Here is a 16678-nt window from a genome sequence, read left to right on the forward strand (position 1 = left end):
ACACTCTGAGCATAGTAGACACCAAGCGAACTAGTCTGAGCTCCAATCTTCCTGTCTTTACTAAAAACCCTACACCGATATAGCACCTCTTTACATGCGTTAACCATACAGGAGCCATACATGCAGATGCATAAGGACAAGGTTATTTTAAAAGCAAACCCACAATTCCTACCAAAGGTAATATCCAAATATTACTTGGATCAAACTATTCTCCTTCCGATTTTCGTCAAAAACCCACAAGCACGAGGAGAAAAAAGCCTCCATACCCTGGATGTAAGGAGAACACTACTGTATTATTTACAAAGGACTGAACAAATCCGCAAGACCAAACAGTTGTTTGTTACCTATGCGCATACAAACACAGGAGCGCCAGTCACGAAGGCAACAATCTCACAATGGATAGTCCAGACCATCCAACTATGCTATACCACCGCTAACAAAGAATTAACAGTGTGACCAACCGCTCACTTGACTAGAAAGAAAGGAGCGACTCTAGCTTTTATGGCCAATGTGCCCATAGACACTATATGTGCAGCAGCTACATAGGCATTAACACACACATTCAAAAACATTATTGTGTGGACATACAAATGAATAAGGGAGCGCAAATTGGACAGAAAGTACTTCAATATCTGTTCGCACAATCTTCTTCTCACCACAGCCTCCCTAAAATGGGAGAAACTGCTATATAATCTGATGCACAGCATGTGAATCCAGAAAAGGATTCACGCTGCAAAGCAAAATGGTTACATACCAGTAGGAGTAGTTTTGCAGCTTGAAGAATTTTCTGTATTCACATGCGACACACCCAACCTCCCCTACGAGGTATACAAACAGGTGGGGAAGAAATATATATAATAAATATTATAAAAATCATCTAAAGGACTATAGACTAAAACACAAACAGAAAAAAGAATCCGAAGATCGCTACCACGCACAACGACCTCCAGGGCGCCGTCTGACGTCACTCAGGGGACGTACCTGGCACCAAATGGTGGTCTACAATGCCCCAAACAAGGAAAAAAAAAAGACTATTCTGGATCCAACCACTAGATGGTGGAATGATGCACAGCATGTGAATCCAGAAAATTCTTCAACCTGCAAAACTATTCCTACTGGTAAGTAACCATTTCGTTACAAACTATTTCAGTGGGCCTTAATCATGATTATCTTCAGCCACTATCTCTGTTTGAACTTGGACATCATTATCTTCACATTCTCTGCATGGGGATTCACGCACTGTCATTACACACTATTTCATCATCAAAAAATCTTTATTTCGATCAATAAGATCATAAAAGATATGCATAACAGTAAGATTATTAAAAGCCGTGAGACATGAATTGCAATGCATTACATTTGCAGTTTGTCTATTAAAATCAAGTAAAAATACAATTCAATTAAAAATCATCAGTACAATAAATTATAAAACTTTAAGGCAAAACTGCGACCTAGTTCATGTAACGGGTACGAGTGTGCCACATCGCTGTTAAAAATGTGGCTACCGCAAACACAGTTGAGGGTGATGCATCGGTCTTTAGTACTCTATAGGCTGTGTAACACTGTCTGAACCCTAGGTTTTTAAGCAGGGGAACGAGCCAATATTTTCTAGATTTGCTGTAAGCAGTACAAAAGAATATCACATGCATTTCGCTTTCCAGGCAATCTAAACATACAGGGCATTGTTCGGTAGACGGGGGCTGAGACCAAGTACTGGTGAATGACCGGAGGGGGAGAGTGCCATATCTCCACTGTAAGAATAGTTTTCTGGTCATGACAGGGCTGATTCGGTCCAGCACAAGTTCCAGGTGATATGAATCTTTAAATTGGATAAAAGAATTGGTTAATGAACCCAACTTTGTGCTTCCTAATAGGGAGGTTAGTTTAAAATCATAATATTCTTTTGATAAAACTTTACGTGGTACATTTCTGCAAGAATTTACAGGATCTAACCATAATTACGGCCTTCCTAAGCTCTCGCACATTCGTTTGATATATTTTAGCCAGGGAATGTTTGTTATCTTTGGTAAGAGTAAGATCTCCTGTAGCTCCATCCTATAGCTCAAGAGCTCCGGTGTGCTCCACATTCGTCGCCAGAAATTTAGTGGCTTTAAACCCAATTCTTCTTCAATTGATCTAAGACTAAGGTCTAGTCTCAGAGGGAGAAGCGGGGTAGTTGGGGGTAGAGCCACCAGCTGTCTGATGAATTTGTTTTCAGTGGTGTTAAGGTTTTGGGCCGGTAAATGTCCCCACATTTCCCCCCCATAGGTAACTGCACCCCTGGCCTGCATGCTGTAAATTTGGAGGGCTGGGCCAATGGGTTTGTAGGTCGACCTGTTTGGTAACCTGCAAATACCACCCGTTAGCTGTACCAGTTTAATATTGGCCTTTGTCCGATGTGTATCCCAGGTCATATTTTGGTTGATAGTCACCCCTAGATACTCAAATGTAAAAACCCTCTCTAGTCTCAGTGTGCCTATAGTGGGGTTGGGACTATTTCAGTAAAGTCCTGAACACAATTATCTTCTCCCATTATCTCTGTGAGGACTTGAATATCCCAATAATCACGCACTATCTTTGCGGGTAATTGTACATGATTTCCTTCACACACTATCTCTGTGAGAGCCTGAACACTCCTATAATCATACTCTACATTGGTGGGGATTTGAATATAATTATCTTCACATGCTACCTTTGTGGGCACTTTTGTAGACATCATATGTGTAGAGACCTTGATGCTACTGTGATTACTTACTATCCCTGTGTGAATTATTACACACCATCCAAATGCAGTGATCACACACCACCTCAGTGGCATCATCACACTCCTTCCTAATGCAAACATTAGCATTACTTTCATTCTTATGGACATGTGGTCAAATAGCTACTTTGACAAAAATGCAGGCAGCTAATCAAACTCTGGTTTCCACTTGGCCACATTGCTTGGTTTCATCTGCTAATTACTTTATAGTTTGGTTCCTTTATCTCTAAAAATGTTGATAACTAAGCAATGGGTTATATGCAGTGTTAAGTACCTTTCTGTAATCATACTGTGATATTTTCTGACACAATTTAATTTATGTCAATGTGCAATGGCAGAGACATTTAGTCATGTATATGAGATACATTGATGACATTTTGATTATATGGCAAGGGAATCGAGCAACACTGGAAGACAACATACTACAACTCAACCAATGCAACCCACATATACAATTCACACACAAGATTCAAGCGCATAAGATTCAATTTCTAGATATTGAAATCAGGAACACAGTGACAGGCTTGGAAACTTCGGTATATCGTAAACCCACAGACAAAAACAATGCTTTGCACTTTTCGAGTTTCCATCCGGTCTCATTGAAAAGACACCTTCCGGTGTCTCAGTTCATTAGCATCAAAAGAATTTCCTCGAACACTGATGAATCTGATAAATTAATTCAAGATCAAGTTGAGAGATGTTGCCGATGGGGATAGCCTTCTGAAATTTTGGAAAACGCTAGGTCCATTGTACAAATGAGAAAACATTAGGACCTTCTCATTAACACTCGGAAAGCCAAAAACAAACGTGAAGTATTTGTGTTGAAACATTCTGTGGAAGCCACAGAAATCAAGATGATTATCAGAAAGAGATGGGAAATTGTGGAACAGGAGCCAGATTTTCAAGAATTGTTTAAGGATAAACCCCTCTTCGCGCACACTCGCTTTAAAAACCTCAGAGAGCTTCTGAAACCAAAACCAACACAGTTGACCTCAGCCTTCAAGGGTATGAGAAAATGTTTCAACTGCGGACAATGTGGTAATGTCATTCTTGGTAATTTCTTTCAACATCCACATATGGGGAAACCTATAAAACTGAAACGTACTTCGGACTGCAATACGGAAGGCGTTATATACGCTATACACTGCCGGTGTGGACTTATCTATGTGGGGAGAATTTCACAAAAAATAAAAACTCGTATCATAGAGCATAAAAGTATGATACGTAATCAGAACAGACACTCATGCCTAGCAGCACATTGGATAGACATGAGACATACTATTCCACAACTCAGATTCCCGATTTCGGAAAACATCACACACAAAGGTAGCATTGAAAAAAACACCAGGTTAGCTCAAAGAGAAACTTTTTGGATAAAATTTCTTGACACCATTGTCCCGAAAGGTTTAAATGATCATTATGAGATGCTCTGTTTTTTGTAAAACGATGAAGCTCATTGTGTTCAATGGCATTATCGGTTAGCACACTTAATGTTTTCATCTTTATGGCATTTAACGTGCAGTTGTGGTATCTTTTCTTGTAAATTTGCACTTGCTCCCACAATCATTTCTACCTCACCCGACACACTGGATAACCTTCTTCAGGTTTCTGTTATCGTGGCATTCATGTTTCTCACTCGTTTCCCTTTAAACTCACTACAAGATGCACTACAGACTGATATACTGGATATCTGTTAAGATGTCAGTGCTTATGCACCACCCACAAACAGTTTCAGATCTTTCCTTTTTCTGTTATTAGCATTTGATTGGTCAGCATGTGTTCTCAATTGAAACCACCTAACTCCGACAAGGATGTAGGCTACTCATTTTGATACTGTGTGGATAAGAGTTCTGAGGATTATCACGCATGTGTTTAGACCGTTGTCGATAAAGTTTTTTCAAACCAGACAACATCCACGGGGAGTTTTTTGAGTATATTGGGCATGCGTCAAAACCAGGTGACGCGTAGGGACGTCATGCACGTATTTAAACATTGGTGTCTTTGCTCTGTAACAACACGGCTGTACTCGAGATTACCGTTCATGACTTGAGCCTCATTCGCAACCGGTAAGCGGGAGACACAGATGACGCTGTTTACTCAGGTGATTTTTAGTTGCGGTTACAGTATCTCATTACGGTTAATGCCTCTCATTATAGATTACAACCTACAATCCAGTCCGCCTCAGACATATGACATACCAGAGCCTTTTTCATATTTGGTAAGCATGAGCAACGTACTAGATTAAGGTGTCTTTCATCCATCGATTTATTGGTTTATGACTGTTGGTGTTTCCTGTTATAGGTGCAAAAACAACAGTTGAAGGACAGAATGCAGAACAATGTCATACATTCACCCCAGTACAGAGATATGGGCCTAAATCCATCGTTTTTTTGCTCACCATGCCGTTTCAGTTTGAACCCAGCCATATGCAAATCAGTCTTGACCCTGTGCCTCATGGGAACAGTCCAGCCCGAACTGCCAAACCAGGTCCTCTCTGGACTGGAAACAAGCATCCTAGGACCGGTTTCGGGGTTTCACCCCTCTTCAGCCAGGATATCTTGATTCCTGTGGCATGGAGAGCACGGACCCACGTCTGGGCATACCCTTCCCACTCGGAGTGACAAATGCAAAAACAGTTGATGGACAGAATGCAGAACAATGTCATACATTCACCCCAGTACAGAGATCTGGGCCTAAATCCATCTTTTTTTTGCTCACCATGCCGTTCCAGTTTGAACCCAGCCATATGCAAATCAGTCTTGACCAAGTGCCTCATGCATATGGCCTGGGGCGGCGGAGTGAGCTAAAGAATGATGATGGATTAAACCCAGATCAGTTGACTGTGGGTGAATGCTTGCAATGTTCAACACTCCGTCCATCATCCCCTTTGGTTTTGCTTTCTTCGCCCTAAGTTGGCAGGGTATGCCCAGACGTGGGTCCCTTGCTCACTTTGCCACTGGATTCAAGCTAGCCTGGCTGATGACGGCTGATTAGCCAGAAACCGGTACCAGGATGCTTGTTTCCGGTCCAGGGAAGTCATGGCTTGGCAGTTCGGGCTGGACTGTTCCCATGAAGCACAGGGTCAGACTGATTTGCATATGGCCATATCTGAACTGGGGTGGCGGAGTGAGCTAAAGAATGATGATGGATTAAACCCACAGTCATTATGAAGCGCACAGCCCTTGTAATAACCAATGTTTTTTTAAATATGTTAGACAGTCGTTTCCCCGCCTCATTCTCACCATCTGATTTCGGAATATGTGTTGGGGGCTTGATGTCCTCATCGCTTGCATGTCCTTTCACTTTTTCTCTCACTCCTACTTCACCTTGGCTCTAAGGAATTGGTAATGTTTTTTGCTCTTTCAATTTTTCTTTGCACCATAAGTTTGCCTTGGTTTTTAAGGTTTCTTATTTCACCAAGCACGCATGATAGTGGCAGCAAGAACAAATACTACGCTGTATTCCATTCATACTCCAATAACACTTCTTTTCCTTTTATTTGTTCCAGCCGGTGGCTACAAGTATTGAAAATCTCATGTACAGAAGTATATAATTTTGTAATGTTGTTCCCCTGACGAAGGGTTACACCCGAAATGCATTGGGCTCTTGTCAAAACATGTTATAAGCTTAAACAATCGATAATGAGCACATGATTTATATATGGACTGTATACATCTGCTAGTTTATATTTAGAATTTTGCTTTGTTTTAAACAAAGATTCTGAAGAAAGTTTGTGGGATTCATTACAAGAAGTGGTGAATTAAATGATTACGTTTTTGATCAAATTAAAAAAACTTTTTATTGTCTGTACTGTTGTATAACTTGGTAGAAGCCTCAGGGACATTATAACAGTGCACTGACTGACCGGTATGGATTTTTCCGCACCTCATCTTTACATTTTAATTTAATACATCTTTTTTAAATACCTCCCAGGCAAGTGCAACAATTCATATTTGACTAGATGATGATATTATTTGTGTATATTGATAAATCGTTAGCCATGTGCCTTTCACTGTATTCAGTCGCAAATAGTAATTATGGAGTAGGTACTCTGAAGGATGGTAGCACATGTTCAAGTCCCCACAAGGATGATTCTATGTACTATACACTGGCTAGTCTGTTCCAGTATGGTTTACGAGATAGCCCTTGTTGTCAAAGATATGGCGAGGAGGAGGCAGAGTTCACCCATGTGGATTGGTTTTGTCAGGGAGTGCAGGGGTACTGGCAGGTGGTTCTAGCAGAGCTTGAAAAGATTACTGGTGAGCATATTGAATGGACACCCTTTCTGGCTCTGCTGAGCTATGACAGAGATATCTCAAACTCTTCTAGGAGGCATGGGGCCATAGGCTTACTGCATGTGAGGCGCAGAATAGTGATGCACTGGGCTAGAGGGCCGCTTCCAACTCTGAACGACTGACACGTGGACATGGCATTTTGCAATACGCAGTCAGATTTTTACTGCAAACTACTACGAGCCTGCAGCTGACCGAAAGATAAATAGGGGCAATATCAGGCCTTTCTGACTTTGTCTAATGAGGAGACAGAGGCTGATTAAGGGAAGGATGGGCTGGCGACCCTCTCGATGTCCTATGGGCATTGCGGGGGCATGGGATTCCTTGATATGTGCCTTGTTCGCTGTGGCGCATAGATGCGAGAACACCAGACATGTATCACTGTGGTTGCTGTTTGCCTCGGCTGAGGTTTGGGCAGGTGCTGCTGCTCCCCCCTGAGGGGAGGGGTATGTTGTATGTGCTTACGTTAAATCAATACCTATATGTACCACTTTTACTGTTAATTCTCCTTGACTGCATTCCTGATGCACTGCTTCTTCCCCTAGTGGCTCATTATTCTGTACATTGTGACTCTGGTTGTACTGTGCCAACCCAATTCTATGTTAGGACCGGAGGCTCAGATTATGCTTTTTCTTCTTCACTTTATTTATTACATAACTTTTTCAGCAGCCAGATAAGGAGTATGGATGATATTTGTTCCCTCATAAGGAAAATATCATTCAGAAACCAGAAAAACGATTAACCAGTCTGCAACCAGACTACAACTCCCATGAGTCCACAGGATATAGCCAACAATAGTCCCTTCATAGTGTCCATAGCGTCCATAGCATCTAGAAAGGCTCCTCCAGCTTAGGTGTCCCTCCTCTTTCTTCGCTGCTGCGCAGCCAGCTAAGTCACAGTTTTCTTACTCTCTTGCATTACTGCTATTGTGTTCGTTTCCCTCACGGCTCGCTGAGCTAAAGGGGGAGACCGATAGACTGCTGTGTTTTCTGTTTACTTTTTCCCTTTACAGATTCCTGCCAGCAGCGGGGACATTTTAGTTCCTTTCGCGGTCGTTCCCTGTGATTGCGCGGTGCCTTTGAAGCCCGCTAGGGGGAGCTCGTGCGTCTCGTTGGTCCCGCGGCGCGATCTCCTCAGATGAGGAGCAGCGCTGCGAGGGCTATGAGCGCAGTGAGCCTTGTCCCCTGCCGCCAACCGTGAACACCCTGAGGGGTCTGTATTTACCCTGTTCGTCAATTTCACGCCCCGACGGGGGTCCGTATTGCGGCTTGACCACGTGAAACACCTTTGGGCAGCTGTGCACGTTCCTTTGCCCCCTGTGTTACGCGCGAGGTGGTGGTTGGGGCCGGTCATTCATCAGGGCCTGCGCATGTTGAGGCAGGTGCAGCCTAGATTGTGGTTCCGTCCCGCGCCAAGAACCTTGCAGTCCTTTGGTCTGCCCATATTGTAGGTGAGGAAACCTTTCCTCGCCGGCCCTGCTCTGCCCAGATCCTTCTAGTGGATTCTTGTTACCGTTTCCATTACTCTCACCTTAGAATTCAGGCGTGTGCTGGTGCCAATGGAGCAGGGGGATTACTATGAGGAGGAGGAGGTCCACCAATACCTCCCCTATGATGATGCGTTTTTTTGATGCGGTGGACAGTTCCATATACAGGTGCGTGAATGAGATAGTGGGTCTGATGGAGGCACGCTTGTCCAATCGCATAGCGGTGGAATGTGCTAGGCTGGCATTCAACAACTCAGGGGCCCCTACGCCCGAGCACACTACCACCCCGGGGGAGGGTCCCCCACCACCCAAGAAAGGTCGCAAGGACGGGACACCTGAAGACGCGCAGGGGGTGGACAAGGATGCCTTAGAGTGCCTTAGGAGCGCGTTTCTCGCGAAGGCAACTGTCCCCCCCATCCTGCGCCTCTTCCTGCTCCGGCGCCTTCGGCGTCCGCGGTGCCCGGATCCCCATCTCATGATGGGGGGTCACCAGCGGACATCGATAATGATGAAGGGTCTCTGCTGTCTTGGCGCCCGAGCGGTTCTTCAGCCGATTTTCCGCAGGACAGCACGGGGATGCTAGACCCGGATGAGATCATTCATCCGCGGTCGGCTGCCTGGGCTTCTGGTGATAAGGTGGCTACGTTCGTGGCGGGCCACCTCTGGAAACCCTTGGAGAAAGAGGCCAGGGGCTGCCTTCGGGCTGAATGTCCTTGCCCCACGTTGGACGGGAAGGTGGCCTTTACTCCAGAGCTTGACTCCAAGATGGCCACCTTCCTGGCCAATTATATGAAAGACCCATACAAATGCATTGACCGTTCCTGGCGCTCCTGCCAAGATAAACTCTTGGATGCAATTGGGCCCCTAACAAAAATTTTGGATATGGCCGAGGAGGCGAAAGTAACGGGTTCCACCATATGCCCTGACGTTCTCTCGAATTGGGCCCAGAGGGCCATTATCTTCTTAGGAAATGCAAATTGTGCCCTGTCAACTGAGCGAAAACTGGACCCAAAGTTAGGTGATTTGGCTTCCTCGGAAGCAGGTGCGGTGGCACAGGGTGGTCTCTTTGGGGGTCCGTTTGTCAAAGAACTGGGCAAGTTTGTGGCCATTTTCGCCTCACTGGACAAGGCCCAATCCAGCATTAAGAGGGTCTTTCCGTCCTGTTTTTCCCCACGGGGCCAGTCGTGGTAGGGGCCGCGCGACCGGCCGTGGTGGTTAGCAAAATCCCGGTAGGGGGCAAGGCTCCGGACTAGGGCAGTACAACACCTCAGCAAACCACACAAACTTTTATCCCACCAAAGGTCAGCGATGCCGAGGCGGCTTCAAGACCAACGCCGGTGGAGGAAATACCCACGGTAATTGTCATTCCTGCTGCTCAAGTTTGCATAGGGGGCCGGCTTGCAGCCTTCCAGGAGGCTAGGGCAAGCCTTACAGGGGACGCTTGGGTTTTGCAAACCATCCGGGGGTTTCACATTGAATTTTAGGACGCCCCCCGCCAGGAAACCTTCCCACGCCCCATCAATTTTTCGGTAGCCGACACTCAACTGGTCGACGAGGAGGTATCCGGGCTGCTTCGCAAGGGCGCCGTTTGTCGCTCGGCCCTGCACCCCAAATGGTTTCTCAGCAACCTTTTCTTGGTGGACAAGGTAGATGGGGGCCGTCGGTCGGTAATCAACCTCAAGAAGTTCAATGGGTGGTTGGTTTACCGGCATTTCAAAATGGAGGGTATTCATCTCCTTCGGGATGTTCTTCTCCCAGGCGATTGGATGGTACGTCTGGACCTAAAAGATGCTTACCTTGTGGTCCGCATCCACCCCCCGCACAGACAGTTCTTGCAGTTCCAGTGGAAGAACGAGATTTACGAGTTTGTCGCCCTTCCGTTCGGGCTTTCCTCAGCACCTTGGTGTTTCACAAAGGTGCTCCATCCGGCGATAGAGTCCCTCCGGGGGCAGGGCATACGGATGATTGTCTATCTGGACGACATCTTACCTATGGCATAATGCCCCAAGAAGCTGGTTTTCAGTTGCAACAAACGGTTTCCCTTTTGCAAGGGTTGGGCTTCATTATCAACGGAGACAAATCTGTCCTTGTGCCAGCCCAGACCATGGTGTTCTTGGGTTTCTTTGTATATTAAGTTCATTGTTCCTTAAGTCTGCTGTCTCGCAAAATGAGCAAGATTCGGCACAACTTATGCCGGACTATTGCCAAGACTCATACCTCCCTCAGCCAGATTGCCCGGGTGGTGGGCCTCCTTTCCTCGTCCATCCAGGCAATCTTTCCGGGGCCCCTGCACTATTTTGCATTACAGTGTCTCAAGTCATATCATCTCAGGAGGGGTCTGTCCTACGACCAGACGATCCTCCTCTCGCAGGAAGAGGAAATGTTATGGTGGCTTACCCACATGGAAGCCTGGAACGGCAGAGCGATCTTCGGATCGATCCCGGACCTCGTCATAGAGTCCGACGCCAGCAGGTCGGGGTGGGGTGCCCGCTGCGGGGAATTCTCCACCGGAGGCGCCCGGTCATTGGACAAACAGGCGTTACACATCAACTGCTTAGAGCTCCTAACGGGGTCCTTTGCGGTTCAATGCTGGACCAGAGGCAGGGTTCGCTCCTGTGTCCTATTAAAGATGGACAATGTCTCGGCGGTCCGATACGTCAACCATCTGAGGGGCCCTCGTTCGCGTGCTTTAGCGAATTTGGCGAAGGCCTTTTAGGATTACTGCCTGGGTCATCACATTTCGGTGACAGCGGAATATCTGCTGTGCCAAACCATCCCAGGTGGCGGACTGGCACTCCAGGTACCTAAAAGATTCCAGTCAGTGGAAGCTGGATGTCCAAGTCTTTCAGTGGCTGAACGGTCGTTGGGGACTTGAGGAAATTTGATTAAGGCTCCATCTTGCGTATTGACACCATTGTGATGTTGCCCTCACTCGATAGACCTTTTCGCATCCCGCCTGGATCACCAGCTTCCGCGGTTCTTCAGCTGGAGACCGGAACCCCTCGCGGAGGCCACGGATGCGTTTCTCCAAGAATGGGATCGGGAACGGAGTAACGCTTTTCCCCCGTTCTCCATGATTGTACGCACAACACCTCAACTCCGCCGCCAGAGAGCAGATGTGGTGATGGTGACGCCGTTTTGGAGGTACCAAGTTTGGGTTCCGGTTCTTCTGGAACTTAATTGGGATTTTCCAATCCTACTCCCCGTTTCCTCATCTCCTTCTGAATCCGTATGAGGAGCAACTTCACCTTGTCGTCCAAGGTTCTCTCCTCCTCATGGCATGGCGGCTTTCAGGCGACGCTGGTCGCTCCCGGGCCTTTCGGGATCAGCTGAGTCCCTTTTAAAGAAAGCTTGGGCGAGCAGTACTTCGAAACGTTACCGGTCAGCCTGGACTAAGTGGGTGCGTTGGTGTCTTCGACGGGATTTGGATCCCATGGTCGCAGGAGTCGTTCACATTCTGAACTTCCTAGCCGAGTTGGCAACGGACGGCCTGGCGTACAGATCCATTAACGCGATACGCTCCGCAATTTTGTCTGCTCATTACCCGATCGACGGTGCTCCGGTGGGAGAACATCCTCTTGTTTGTAGACTCCTAAGGGGTATTCGGCTTTCGTTACCCCCAGAACCGCGCTCTTCCGTCCTTTGGGACATCAGTCTGGTCTTGAATCTTTTTCTATCTCGACAACCCAATAAATACGTCTTTAAAAGAACTGTGGCCATGATGGCCATGCTTTTGTGTTTGGTTTCTTGTCGCAGGATCTCTGACGTGCATGCGCTTGACATTTCAGCAAGAGTTTTTTCCCTGGATGGGGTCACGTTTACGGTAGGGTGCCGTAGTAAGTCTTCTTCGATATCGATCTCGTACCCAGCTTTTGCGGATGTTCCTAAACTGTGTGTGGTGCAGTGCCTGAAGACATACGAAGATATGACATTGGAATTTCGTCCTCCGGTGAACAACAGCTTCTTATTGCTTTAAGAAAACCGCATAATGCAGTCTCCTCCCCCACCATAGCCAGGTGGGTGCGCTGGGTCATGCAGGAGACATGTATTGATACCACACAGTTCGGTGCTCATTCAGCCAGGGGCACTATGGCGTCGAAGGCTTTCTCTTTGGGAGCCCCTCTGGAGGATTTGATGCGCGCCACAGATTGGTCTTCAGATTCCACCTTTAAGCGGTTTTATTTCAAACCGGTTGTGGATGTTGCTCAGTTGGTGGTAAGTAAGCTTTAAACTAGCATAATCTGAGCCTCTGGTCCTGACATAGAATCGAAATTTGCCTAGCTTCTCAACGGTATGTTCCAATTCTGTTAAGGACACGGAGGCGAGGATTATCCCTCCCGGGTACGGTGTGTGTGAACCCTCCCGTATGAGCGTAAGTAACATGTTTTCTGATACAGGTTGCATGCTTCCTTGGTCCTGTGAGAAGTGTCCTATGAAAGTGTCGCTTTGAGTAAAGTTTGAGTTCACCGAAGGGTTTTTTCTCTGAAATTCTTACGTTGTTTGTTTTGTTGTCAGGGAACGACAATGCCAAGCAGGACCAGTGATAGTGGAGCGTTACTTGCGCGATGAAAGAGGAGGGACACCTAAGATGGAGGAGCCGTTCTAGATGCTATGGACACTATGAAGGGACTATTGTTGGTTATATCCTGTGGACTCATGGGAGTTGTAGTCTGGTTGCAGACTGGTTCATCGTTTTTCTTGTTTCTGAATGATTTTTTCCTTATGAGGGAACAAATATCTTCCATACTGGTTTTCTGGCTGCTGAAAAAGTTATGTAATAAATAAAGTGAAGAAGGAAAAGCATAATCCTCGCCTCCGTGTCCTTAATAGAATTGGAACTTACCGTTGCGAAGCTAGGCAAATTTCGATTCTTCATGGTTTTGAGGCAGGGTCCTGTATCACGATTGTTTAAAAATATTTTTTTTGTTATTAGTATATTTTAAAACATTAGGAAATGTTAGTCCCTGCAAGGCCTGTACTTTAACATAGTCCTCACAAGGATGGTGACACGTGTGTGTGTCTGTGTGGTTGTGTGTGTGTGTGTGTGTGTGTGTGTGTGTGTGTGTGTATATGTGTATGTGTACTGATATATTCTCCAAATTCCGGTCGCACAATATGCAAAACCAAATGCCTGCTCACCAAGGTCTCTTTCCAAGGCAAAGTTTGATGGAAATGCAGATAACTTGTTTCAATCTAGCCTCAACCTTATTCACATCAGGAGACCGGCATTTGTGTTACATATTTAAAATACTCTCTTGTGAACTTCGAGTGTAAACATGAAAAAATACTCTTGTGCTACCCATATAGTTATACATCAATATAATTTCATCTGAACAGTGACGATTAAATAAAATAATTTGTCAGTACCAATTTTGTTCTTTCTACACAAAACGTCCTATTACATATAAAGATCTTGTCACATCTCTTAATCTTTTCTTGACGCACGCATTACGAATGAATAATAGGGTATACATTCTGCACTAGTGGGCTAAATCAACATGGCTAATCATTCATTTAGCTGTATACTTGCTGTTCAGGTACTTGCAAACTCGCCCCTGTGGCATGACATATTTTAAAGTGCTTACATGCTCGCTTGGAGTGTAGACATGAAAAAAATACAACTATTCTACCAATATGACAGTTCATAAAAATACTTTCAATTTAACTGTGACAATACAGTTAAATTCAATGTAGCTGTACTAACTGCACATATAGCTATACATTAATTTCATTTGCTTTTAACATACTGTTACCTGTTATATACATTAATCTTATAACCTACCTAAAGCTGTTCAGGTATTTCCAATACAGCCTCAGTGGGCAATTACTCTACTTTTATCAAACTTGTATATTACATTCTCCCAGTATATCTTCATTATATGCACTGTGTTATTAATTCGCTGGGACTCCCTTACAGTAAAGATTATTACACCTACAATCTGATGATGTGAAAACATCTATGGTTGTTATAAGTGCGTCTATAACTCCTCATCCTTATTTAATCTTGTGGGTTTTACTGTCTAATTTCATGATATATGTGGACTCTAGCTTTCTCAGCTCTTTTTCCCCTGGTATTGAGTCTATAACTCAGTACCTTAGGGGGTCATTGCGATGGCGGAAGGCCTGCCATGCCAGCCATGCGGTGGCGAGCCCTCCACCATTGAACGTGGATTCACCGCCCGCAAGATTAAAATGGGCGGATCCAGACCGTGACCGTGGCGGGCGCAAAGACTGCCCGCAATGGAACCGCCACAGACAATCGTTCCAATTGCCTGGCGGAGCAGTCTGCATCCCTAAAATGGTGACGGTGCCTAGCAGGCACCGTCCGCCAAATCAGGATGCTGGCTTCAGCCAGCTTTTCCATGGCGATGAAACCGCCATGGAAAGGCTTGCCGCGATTGGTTTTGGGGGCCCGTCGCGTTGTGTTGGGGGGAAATGTTGGTGCACTGGGGGGTACCCATGGTGGTACCCCCCTACATTTCACTGCGGGTGCTACCGTCAGCAGTGCCCTGCAATGTTAAATCACAAGATGCAACCGCCGTGGTGGCCGTCGCATCCTAATTTGGAGTGCGGGACCGCTGCATGCATTTCGGCGGACCCGATCACCACTACGATGGCAGGCGGACGAGAGTCTTGCCACCATCGTAATCAGCCCCTTAGTTCTCTGTCTATGCTGTTGTGTAACTCTGTGAAACGTCTTGCTATTGGATACGTTTCATCTTTATTCCCCTCATGTGTTGCAGCACCCATTTATGCACTTGATGCATTGTGCAATTTATTGTATCTTACAGGGACATTTTAAAACATAGACTGCGTATTCCGTTTTACACGTATATTCTCCGATTTTGAATGGGACTTTGTCAAACAGAGTATTATAGTGAGTTTTATTTACTCCATACTGGCAATCCTTGCACTTACTTCACTTTCAAAATCCTTGACTACCTTTTAACCAACTTTCTTTGATGGTCTCTATTGGATTGCACTTTACTAACTCATTGTCCATGGATCTTGCTCTTCTCAAAGTAAATCCTAATTTACTTGGTAGGGTGGGGCTTAATATTGTTCAGTACTAGATGAGTTTTGAATGTGCATTCTTGTTAAGTTTGTGTGCTTTGTCTTTTCCAAACAGTGCCTCTTCTCTCATCCTGTTCTTTGTTTTTTCAGTTGCTTTATGTACTGTACTTTCTGTATACCCTCTGTTTAGAAACACATTATTAAGATGCATTTCTTTATATACGCCAGGACGTGTGCAATAATTTATATTTGAATGACATAATATTTCTTGTTTATATTACTGATAAAATAAACATTTAGCCATGCATCTTTCTCTGTATTCAATCACAAATGGTAACTATGGAGTAGGTCCTCACAAGCATAGTAACACGTGCTCAAGTACCCACAAGGATGGTTCTCTGTAAATAATAGGTTTACAAATTTGAAGCAGGGTCCTGTATCATGCATTTTTTCCTAACATTTTTCTTTTATTAGTGTATTTTAAAACATTAGGTAATGTTACTCTCCGCAAGGCAGGTATCCATCCACACATAGGGCTTGGTTTAAATCATGGCGGACGGGTTACTCTCTCACAGTGGTGATAGATATCCCGTCTGCCGAAATATAAATCCCATTATATCCTTTGGGATTTATATTTCGGCGGACAGGATATCCGTCACCGTTGTGATGGAGTAACCTGGCCCCCAAGATCTAAATCAGGCCCATAGTCCTCACAAGGATGGTAACATGTGCGTGTGTATATATATAGATAGATAGACGTGAAATAGAAAAATGTTTGTTAAAGGAAAGTCTTGGTACTTTACTCCAAAGAGAAATCACATTTTTGTAAGGAAAAGTTGAAATTCCCTTAAAGCATCACAACCCTAGGGAGAAGGGTACCGTTCTTTATAGATGTGTTGTGATTGTCATAGGAAGTTTGCCAGTACTGCTAAGATAGATTTGGGGGTATGCCGTTATTCAATAACCTTAAATAATAAAAATCACAAAGATTTAATTTAATTTCATTAGATGTATGTAGGACTTTCACTAAAGCGCTGATCATGATATTATTATAGTTGGTACAGCAGTTTTAACAGCTACTGAATAACATACGATAAACAGAAATTAGTGACAACAAGCGGATGA

The 16678-nt window shown here is 45.0% G+C and overlaps 1 protein-coding gene across 3 annotated transcripts in view; it reads left to right on the plus strand.

Annotated features, from left to right (window-relative positions):
* The window catches only part of ZFX (zinc finger protein X-linked), a 630213-nt gene that overhangs the window by 608319 nt on the left and 5216 nt on the right, over window positions 1–16678 (plus strand). The gene's annotated exons all lie outside the window — the stretch shown is intronic.

The sequence above is a fragment of the Triturus cristatus genome, chromosome 8 (genome assembly GCF_964204655.1).
Source record: "Triturus cristatus chromosome 8, aTriCri1.1, whole genome shotgun sequence".
Taxonomy (NCBI): domain Eukaryota; kingdom Metazoa; phylum Chordata; class Amphibia; order Caudata; family Salamandridae; genus Triturus; species Triturus cristatus.